This window comes from Impatiens glandulifera, chromosome 1 (genome assembly GCF_907164915.1).
Source record: "Impatiens glandulifera chromosome 1, dImpGla2.1, whole genome shotgun sequence".
In the NCBI taxonomy this organism is placed as follows: Eukaryota; Viridiplantae; Streptophyta; class Magnoliopsida; order Ericales; family Balsaminaceae; genus Impatiens; species Impatiens glandulifera.
The window spans coordinates 121,273,843-121,285,154 of NC_061862.1; the positions used below are offsets into that span (position 1 = coordinate 121,273,843).

The 11,312-nt window shown below is 33.4% G+C and overlaps 1 pseudogene; it reads right to left on the reverse strand.

The window, feature by feature from the left end:
• Positions 1 to 3,667: 3,667 nt before the first annotated feature.
• On the reverse strand, positions 3,668 to 11,020 carry LOC124941771 (annotated as a pseudogene).
• Positions 11,021 to 11,312: the final 292 nt, after the last annotated feature.

Sequence of the window (11,312 nt, forward strand, 5' to 3'; positions counted from 1 at the left end):
ATAAGTTCTTCAATTTCTTATCTGGTTTGCAACCATGGGCGCAAACCGAACTAAGGAGGCTATATGTGAAGAACTTGTCATTGGCTATTGCTGTGGTTGATCGCTTAGTAGACTTCAAGACAATCGGGGGTGAGAATCTCGATGCCAAGAAGCACACTCAAAGGGACAAGGGGAATGCTAAATCCTATGAGATAGAGACAGTCAAGTCTGTGGGATCTAGCAAGAAAAAGGAAATAAAAGAGAGTTTTGTTTCCCATGAATGTGCCATCCAGGGGTGCTTCATTTGTGATGGAGACCACCGTATGAAAGCCTTCCCTAAGCGAGAAAAGGTAGCGGCACTATTGGCCAAAAAAGAAGAGGAGTCTAGTGAAGAAGCTCTTGCAAGGGTGAATCCGATGCAACTACTGAATGTTGTGCATGCGGATAAATCAATTCCAGGGTGGGGATTGATGTTTGTCAAAGTTTGTATCAATATAATAGAAGTGATGGCATTGATCGATTTGGGGGTCTCATACAATTTTGTTGCAGACAATTGATTTAGAATATAGGATTGGATATGTCTTAACATAAAGGTCGGGTTAAGGTCATGAATTTTGAAGCCAAGCAAAACAAAGGCATGGCTAGTGCTGATCTCCAGGTGGGAAGTTGGCAGGGGCATGTCGGGTTGATTGTTGTCCCCTAGATGATTATGATATAATTCTAGGTATTTAATTTCTGATCCAAGCGAAGGTGGTGGTGTTGCCTCACTTGGGAGGGATTGTTATTGGTGATCCCAATAATCTCTCATTCATAGCAGGAACTTATGATTCTCTAAATGGAAGAAAGTTGGGATGCCTCGCAGCCATTTAGCTAGTTGAAAGCTGAGTGTGGGAAGAAGAGGTGAATGCGACGACTTCATTGGAGATGAAGGCTAGAGAGGGCCAAGCGTTGGCATGTGTTAAGGTCCCAACGCTTATTGAGTCCGACTTTCAGAAGATGCTTGAAAGGTAACCAAGGAGGACTCCAAACATCAACTACTTGTGAAGTTGGTGACTTGTCTAGTGTGTAATTTGGACAAGACCGAGAAGAAGTTGGAAGTGGGTATGCTGCAGCGACCGTCATATATTCTGGGGAGATATTTGTCAAAGGGGCTTCGCTATTAGTTTCTCAAATGCGAGCGGGAAGAACTCTATCCCGGTAGTGGGTAGATAAGCCAAGTATACAGTCTTAATGGGGGTGCTGAAGGCGGGTTCAATAGAGAAGATCGAGTAAGAGTTTTCCAAATACTTGGGCGTTGTGAAATTCCCAAATACAAGCGGGAAGACCTTTGTCCATGAAGTTGATAGATTATCTAAGTACACGGTCCTGATGGCAAGGATGGAAGTGGTTTCATCTAGGAAGACCAGTGAAGTATGGTTCAAATACTTGGGCTAGGCAAGATTGGTGCATGTCCCCCAAAGAAGTTGGGTTATTCTGGTGGGGGTGATATGTTACAACCTTATATAAGTGACCTCGGTCTTGGCTTGATTGTGGATGGTCAGGACCGAGAGGTGCCTAAAAGGAGTCATGGGTGTGCGACAGGGCACCGGAAATGAGAAGTGTGGAGACAACCAATCTTCTGTTGGGGCATGATTGTTGAATGCCAGGACCGGGAGAAGGGTGTCGAAGATGGGTCGTGTCCGTGCGACATAGGCACAAGGTTGAAGCCAAGGGTTTATCGTGGCATGATTGCGGAATATCAGGACCGAGTGAATATCTAGGAGGAGTCGTGTGCGTGCGACATGGGCATAAGAATGACAACGGCCAGCGCTTGAGAAAATGCAAGCATAGAGTGCGAAAAAGACGGAGCCGACTAACGTGACAGTTAGAAGAGGACCAGTGACGACCAGATGGGGGACATGGAAATATCAGCATGATGGATTGAGGACCCGAAAATATCGGAATGATGGATTGAGGATTGGAAATGTCGGCATAATGGGCCGATCTGGCGGAAAAAGTCAGCAACGGTTGGGCCGATGGAGATCGTGGGTCTGGAGTAGTGGTCGGTTATGACCCACTACTAGTAGTTAGGACCCACATTCAGCAGCAACTGTCTAACAGTTATTCCCTACATCCCGAGTTGATTATTTTCCTAGGCAGATTATTATTCTTTGGTTATAAATATAACTCTTGAGCTGCACAAGACGAATAGGGGGACCATGGTAGATAAATACTGTCCAGCTAGTGAGAGTCTATTTTGTGTGCAACCATGAGTATTTATAGCCTTTTATATTGTTTTCAGTTGAGAGCTAATAATACAAGTATAAAGTTGGGTAGAACCTTTAATTATGTGTTTTTCTCTTTTCCTGCATACTTATTTATTATTTTGAGTTACCTGTTTATTTATGTGCAAGAAACAAGCCTTCGAAGTTGGCTGATGGTTTTGGTGAGGGAAACAAGCCTTGCAAGGTGAAAAATTGAGTTAAAGTTCCGATGTGTTATTGTCCTTTGTCACAACTGCCACTATGATCGATCTCCATGGATTTTAGGCACCTAGTGACTATGAAATTACCCTAATTGAGGTGGTTGACAACTAAAACCACAAAGCCAAAACAGACTGATTCTTTGAGAAAGAAGGGTTTTTACTTCTGTGTTATTTTGCTCATTTTTGTCTATTGAAACTTTTAGCCTGTTGCCGTTCTTGTTAGATTAAGAATAAATAATAACTCATTCTTATTACCCACGAAAACTTGATAAAAAAAGGAAAAACTTATTTTTCTTCTTATTATGATATTTAATCATTAGTTGGAATTAAAACTATTAAATGTTGGAATGAGTTTTTTTCCCATTCCTTCAGCTATTTTATTTTGTTATCATCTGATTTGTTTTTCTTTCATTTCATATTTAGTTTTAACATTACAAAACTACTTAAAATTATATTTATTTGTAAAAGAGTTCACGATTTTCATTCATTATGAATTGAATATGCAAAGTTAAGAGACAATATGTAGACAATAACTAAATTCACATTGTAGAGGTTCCAACAGAAATGCAATTGTTTGACTTCATCAAAGATCAAACAATGAGAGATGAAATAGTAATCACATGCCCTCTTGTTGTCCCTTTTGTTCATCAAAGATCAAAGTAACCATACCTTCATCATTCTTAGTCGACCCTTTAAGTTCATCAAAGATTAACTTTATCATTCTCAGTGACGGTTTAAACATGGTTGGGTCCTATTTTGTGAAATTATTCGCACACTTTAGGTAGGATTGTGACACAATTGAGAACGATTCATCCATGACTGATAGAATTCATACAAATAATAAAAATTTATGAAAAGAAACTTAGTCCGACTAAATAGGACACCATACATAACAAAAGCACAAACCCAACTCAAAATTTAGAAGCTTCGACTGTAATAGTATTTGTAATAAATAGAGAAAGTAATTTATATAAGTCAGTCATATCTATTCCCATAAAACTCTATATATAAATTTAGGTCAAATCATGTGTTACAAAATAAGAAAAATTGGCTTCATGAAGAGAGAAAGATTGATGAAGAAACAGGTGAAGAATTTTAGAATCTGGAAAAAATTGTAAATGATTTATAAAACTAGAATTCTCTATACAAAATGGCTTCAATGAGAATTGAGAGCTTATTATTATTGATTTGAGAGTTAGTTATATTTAAGACTAACTAAGATTATTATGGCTCAAGAGGAATCCATTCTAGTTCTAGATCAATCTCTCCCGATTTCACATTCTGTAGCTTTAGACACACTTCCTCCTTCACCCTCCCATCGACTATATTCACAGTGTTGTCTTCTACGAGGGTATTATCATCCGCCTTTAGCCATTTCCCAATTTGCATGTTTCCAAACATTGTAGCATTCCCATATACCATTGAAGAATTTATAATCCATTGTATATCAATATCTGCCTCACCCATTATGTCATCAGCAGAAAATGTATCATACTCATACACTTCTTGCATGCATGTACAATTTTATTATCTTCGAAAATTGTTAAAAACACAAAGAAATTTTCCTTTTTTTACAAATTTTACCAGCCCATAATTCTGGGGCACTAAAAGCATCAGGATTACTCCTCATAACAGTTGTTTTCTCTTTCTATATAAAGTTGATCATATTTGCAATTTTAACAGACAAAAAATGGGACTGGACACAACTCACTCACCTTTTGCCCAAGAGTAAGAACAATATAAGGATAACTCGACAACATATCTCTGACAGTTAAATTTGTGTCTTTAACCACTTATTTTGAGCATTCCTATAAATTCCACCATTCCTTCCTGCCAGCCAGACAACTATCAGGAATTCATAATTATTTATTTAGTATAAATATAATTAACCACCAAAAAAAGATGTAGATCTTTGGATAGATAATGACTATAAAATAAGATGAACTAGACTTCAAATTTCTGCTTGATTTCTTGTTAGAATTTGAAGAAATACGTAAGACGGGCTTCACAAATTCTTGCAGCTCATACTTAGAACTACAGTAGAAACAAACCAAAAAAATGGTGGGTGAGATTTAAATGATCATTGCATACAAAAAAATAATTTAACAGAACATATGTATGAAACAAATCGTGTTAAGAGAGACTCGCAATCAATTTTGAGGACTCATCTCTCGTTCAATATTGTCATCAATACTTTTAGAGTTCGACTGCATGCACTATTAACATCAGTGTAAGTTATAACATGAGTAACATTATTTCTCCACCTCATAGACACCCTTGCACCACAAGTGTGAGAAAATTACACCATCAACAAATGTGTCAAACAATATTATCATGGTCATTACATTCAAAACTTATATAAAATGGACATGGTCAGAGAATAGTACATTATCTTTACTAGATAATTGATTGGGATAAAAAATTCATTCTTTACCTACCGTGTTTGTTGTATGTATATTAAAAAAAGTGTTTTGTTATTAAATACGAACGATTTCATAACATTTTTAGAGTAGTGTTTCCTAAATATGAACATTTCAACATAATGACATTGTGCGTATGTAGGGTTTAAGGTTGGGTTTAAGGTTTATGGTTTGTGGTTTCCTAAATATAAAACAAAAGTTAACGATTTTGTTGTACGTACCATTTTGTTGATCTTGAATGAACAAAGCGGTTATGGTCGCGGTCGCGGTCGTGACAGACATTTTGTAGGGCGAAAAGACCCTATTTGCAAGGTTTATCAGGCGTTGTCCAGAATTATATCCATTATTAGTGCCATTTCGTAAAATTTTCCTCTTATTAGTAGGTACTCTTACAAATATTGAGTCTTAAGATACTAAAGAGTTAGCTAGGATAACATTAATTGATATCCCAATGTGAACTACTTTCCTTTCTTGGATTGAGCAAGTGATATTAAGAAGGTATCCATATTTACTCTATTAAGAAAACAAAGAATACCAAACGATTAAAGGTATCCATATTTACTCTATTAAGAAAACAAAGAATACCAAACGATTACTTTTTTCATAAAACGGAAACATAATTATATAAAAAAAAATGATAACCCAAATTGAAAAGAATATAATAAAAATAATTAGCATTTTTTTTATATATTTAAAACCTAAATTTATAATCCACCAACCTTAAATTTAATATATAGTGTTTTAAACAAGAAACCTCTAATAATAATAATAATAATTAGTATATTATTAAAAATTATATACTTATTTCACTTAGTGAGTGCCGTCCCGGGCAACCAAAGTAGAAAAAGATAAAAATAATAACAATAATTCGGCGCGCTTTAGTTAAAAAGAATAGTAAAATTTTTGTATGGTGATTTTGGAACCATAACTAAATAAATATTTTTAACTTTTGGTTCTCTATCACTATATTAAACTTTTTTTAATTTAAAAAACTAATAATTTTAATTACTTGTTTTGTTTCTTTATTAAATGGTCTTCCCCTAAGGTGGAATGCCCTAGCCCTAGCCCTAGCCCTAGCCCTAGCCCTAGCCCTAGCCCTAGCCTTAGTCCTAGTCCTAGCCCTAGCCCTAGCCCTAGCCCTAGCCCTAGCCCTAGCCCTAGCCCAAGCCCAAGCCCTAGCCCTAGCCCTAGCCCTAGCCCTAGCCCTAGCCCTAGCCCTAGCCCTAGCCCTAGCCCTAGCCCTATCCCTATCCCTATCCCTATCCCTAGCCCTAGCCCTAGCTCTAGCCCTAGCCCTAGTCCTTGGTTTACCTCCTTAGGGCATTACCTTAGGTCGACCCTAATTTGACTCATTATAATTTATAAAAAAACAAGTGTCATTAGTCATTACATAAATTCATGGATGCCAATTCACTAGAATCATATTGTTTTTTTATATTAAATTATTAAAATAAATGTGTGTTTGGTAACCCTGGAATTGGCATTGGAATTGGAATTACAGGGTACAATTCTAATTCTTATGTTTGTAAGACACTTTAATATTCATAATTGGAATTGGAATTAGAATTTCAATGGAATTCAATATAGTGTAATTTGATAGTTCTCAATTTCAATCTTTCTAGGTCGGAATTATAATTCCAAATTAACACGTTTTTTACGTTTTTTTTACATGTTCAACACATTTTTCACACATTAAACACGTTTAACACATTTTTAACACGTTTGACACGTTTTTAACACGTTTAACATGTTTTCATGTTTCTGGCACGTTTAACACATTTTGGCACATTTAGCACGTTTTTGACACATTTAACACGTTTTTCACATCCTTGACACATTTAACACGTTTTTGACACGTTTAACACGATTTTCAAGTTTTTAACATGTTTAACACGTTTTGTACGTTTAACATGTTTTTTCACATTTTGGCACATTTTGCACGTTTTGGCACGTTTAACAAGTTTTTCACATATTAGGCACGTTTAACACATTTTTGACATGTTTAACACATTTTCACATTTTTGAAACATTTAACACGTTTTTAACATATTAAACACGTTTATCATTTTTTTGGCACATTTGACACGTTTAATATATTTTTCACACTTCATAACATTTTTGACACGTTTAACATGTTTTAGACACATTTTCATGTTTTTAACACGTTTAAAATGTTTTTAACACATTAAACATGTTTCACACGTTGACACGTTTCACATGTTTTTTACGTTTTTGACACGTTTGACACATTTTTAACATATTTAACACGTTTTTGACACGTTTAACACGTTTTTCACTTATTTGGCACGTTTAACATATTTTTGATACGTTTAACACATTTTTATGTTTTTGACACGTTTAACACGTTTTTAACACATTAAACACGTTTATCATGTTTTTGGCACGTTACACACGTTTAATATTTTTTTCACGTTTTTGGCACGCTTAACACGTTTTGGTGTGTTTAACACATTTTTTGTACGTTTAACACATTTAATAAATTTTGGCACATTTACCACATTTTGATATGTTTAATATGTTTTGGTCCATTTTACACACTTGTGACAAGTTTAAAACGTGTTAAATATGCCAAAATGTGTTAAACATGCCAAAAACGTGATTTTTTTTAAACATACCAAAAATGTGTTGAACTTGTCAAAATGTGTTAAACGCACCAAAAACGTGTTAAAGATATTAAACAAGTTTAAAACGTGTTAAACGTTTCAAAAATGTGTAAAACGTACCAAAAACATGTTAAACGTGTCAAACGTATTAAACATGTCAAAAACGTGTTAAATGTGCCAAAACGTGTTAAATGTGTCAAAACGTGTAAAAAACGTGTTAAACGTGTTAAACCTGTCAAAAACGTGTTAAATATGTCAAAAACTTGTTAAATGTGTTAAACATGTCAAAAACGTTTTAATCGTGCCAAAAATGTGAAAACATATTGAAGAAGTTAATATTTTGAACCGATGTTTTATTTTACAAACATATGAAATGGAATTGAATTACAATTCTATTATTTTCTCAAACATAGGAATTGGAATTGAATTATAATTCCATAATTTTTCCAAACATAGGAATTGAATTGTAATTCAATGTCAATTCTCATGGAATTGAAATTAGAATTTCAATGTCAATGCCAATGCCAATTCCAATTCCAATTCCCCTTCATCTAACACACCGTTAAAGATTTCCTCATAAAGATATTTCTGTGCTACAAGGTTAAAACAATGCTAATATGATTTATTTTGAATAATATGATACATACATAGTCAAAAATGCAAAATTGTTGCGATTAAACAAGAAATAGATCATCAAACTCATTTAAAGTGTTTTATAATAAAATTAAAGAAACTCAGTTAATATCAATGTATTTGTATAAAACTTTAATTATAAATTATTATAGTAATAAATGTACATTACAAAGTTTAAATAAATCAGTAATATGATAATAAGAAGTTAACATTATGAAAATTTTCGTTATCTGACATCAAATTTTTTTTTGATCCGTTTACAATATTGTAAAATAATAGTTAAAAAATTTGGTAAAGTCTTATGATGTTTTATTAGTTATGTCTCTTAAACATTTTAATTGTTTACAAAAGAAAATTGTAATGTCGATTTCTTTAAATTTAGAAAGCTATAATATCCCTCACATCTATTACCTCTACTACTTTTAAGGTGAGAATTTAACATATGATTTATTTTTTAAAACACCTTTTTACTTAAATTACTTTAGTGAGTTTTTTAATTGATATTAATAGTACTATAAGATTACATGTTTACTCGTGTATCTAAATGGTTATAATGGGTCGATTAAATAATATTTTAGAATAAGAAATAAAATTTAATTAACATTTATGTTATTTTTTAAATAAGTCTCTCAAATAGTCAAATACATGAATTTCGATCAACCAATTTATTATTAAACAATATAACATAACATATATGTCCGAATAACCAATTTATCTATTATGACTCTTTAATTTACACCTATCATAAATGTAAATAATATAATAAGATTTTAAAAAGAAATTTCATATCTTTCCCGAGTAATAATTTACTCTTTATTAATAGGCTTAAACACCTTTTCAAGTACAAAATAAATTACTTATTATACGCCGTGTCAAATTTGTATTAAAAAAAGTTTCGAAATATAACTCTTTATATATAATTTACTAAAAATTGTACCGATATATCACCATCACACCATTTCATTTAAATTGTCATAACACCTACTCTTAAATTCGCAGCAATTCAAATTTGCACAAATTGTGATTTGAACACTAGTCTTCTGTATAAAATGTGAAATTAATATAAAATTATTTATAATTTTTAAATTCAAGTTATATTTTTATGTAATAGAGAGTTTATTTATACTCTTATATACACATATATGAGATTCAAATTGTCATACTTTTCAGTTTAAACATAGCATACACTAAGTGAAAAAAGGGTCATTACCGAGAGTATAATTTCTCGGTAATAGCCCTATATCTTTCGGTATAGACATAATACCGAGAGTTTAGGAAACTCTCAGCATTCGTCAGTATTGCCTCTTTCGATAAATCTAATTGGGTGTTTACCGAGAGATTTCTTAAATCTCTCGATTTAAACACTAGAGAGAAAAATCAAGAGTTATTTGTAAATCTCTCGGTTTTCCCTCGCAAGAAAAACCGAGAGTTATTTGAAAATCTCTCGGTTTTTCCCTCACACGAAAAACCGAGAGTTATTTCAAAGTATCTCGATTTTTCTTGCGAGGGAAAATCAAGAGATAATAGATAATGTCTTAGATTTTCTTGCGAGGGAAAAATCGACGATTTTTCTCTAGCAAGAAAAACCGAGAGATTTTTAAATAACTCTCAGTTTTTCTTGTGAGGTAAAAACCGAGAGATTTACAAATAACTCTCGGTTTTTCTTGCGAGGAAAAAAAATCGAGAGTTTTTCAAATAACTCTCGGTATTTTCCTAGCAAGAAAAATTGATAAATTATCTATTATCTCTCGATATTATCCCTATAAATGGCTCAAATAGGCCGATCATTTTGTGCGCAATCAAAACTTGTTCAACCAAAACCAATACATATACAATAACATTCATAAACCAAAAGATCATTATAATCCCAAAATTCAAAACCAAACCCAATCATCGAAACAACTTGTTATCTGTCAAACCAAAACGTTAACAATTGTTCAAAAACAATTATAATATACTAACTAGCTGGGAAAGGGGTTGATAATGCCTCATTAAGAATTAAATTTTTTATACATATTTCTCCATTCTTTGCACCATTTCACTCTCCCTTTATGCTCTTTTCATATCCCTCATTTGAATCTCCTCCATTGTCGACACCATTTGTCTCACATCTGCCCTTAACTATTCATTCTCCTCCAACAACCGATCAGTAGATCATTAAGAGTTATTGCAACTCCGAAGATCCTCTCAAAAGTGTGTTGGCCAGATACTGAATCCAATACCGAGCACCGTCCCATACATTTTGGCGTCCGAACACTTTCTTCGTCAAGTCGAAGTTAGAGATATTTGGTTCGTTGCTTCTTATTTCTTCCATCTCCACCTGCACATTTGAAATTAATTTTCATTTATATAAAGATATATATATATATAATTTTAAGAAAGTCAATTAATTTACAATCCTCTCATGCGCTCGTTCGTCCAAGATCGGGTTGGGTTTTCTTTTGTAGCTTTTGGGATACGGGTCCTCTTGAAAACTTCAACGATAGTGGGGACCCATCCTATTTCACCTTCCTGTTAAAATAAATGATTTATGAAATTAGTAACATTCTTTATATTAAGTTATTTAAAATAATGTATATACCAAATCTTCTCCACTTGTGAAAATGGCCTACTTCCAGTATGATTACTTCCAGTATGATGCGAGAATTTCAGTTTATTCTTGTTCCCAACATTAATACTACTATTTCTCTGCATTTGAAATAAAAAATGAAGTTAGAACAAGTGTTATCAGTTTTTATTTCAATTATAAGACCGTACATTAAATTTATATGTGAAGTAATGGTTCCGACACATGAACTCCCAATCAGCTGAATTAAGTCTCGTGGGGAATTGGCATGTACCTCTTCCTCGTCTCCGTGATGAACCTGGATATACTCCTTATTCAAATCAGAGAACAACATATCTCATATATGTCTAGCATGTGCCAATCCGGTCGCTCAAATTGATCAATATGACCATTTGTACACTCAAACGGATCCTGAAAAATAAAACATTCAAATGTTATAAAAAAAATTGGAAATATTAATGTATAAGTATTTTATCACCGTCATAGAAAGCCAAAGTGAATCTAATTGGTCAACACTTAATGCATTCCACTTCAGCAGATAGTGTGAGATGGTCGAGTGGGGCCGCATCATCGATCCCAAATGTCTAGATCACATGCATCAACCATCGTCGTCGCTGAGCCTCCCA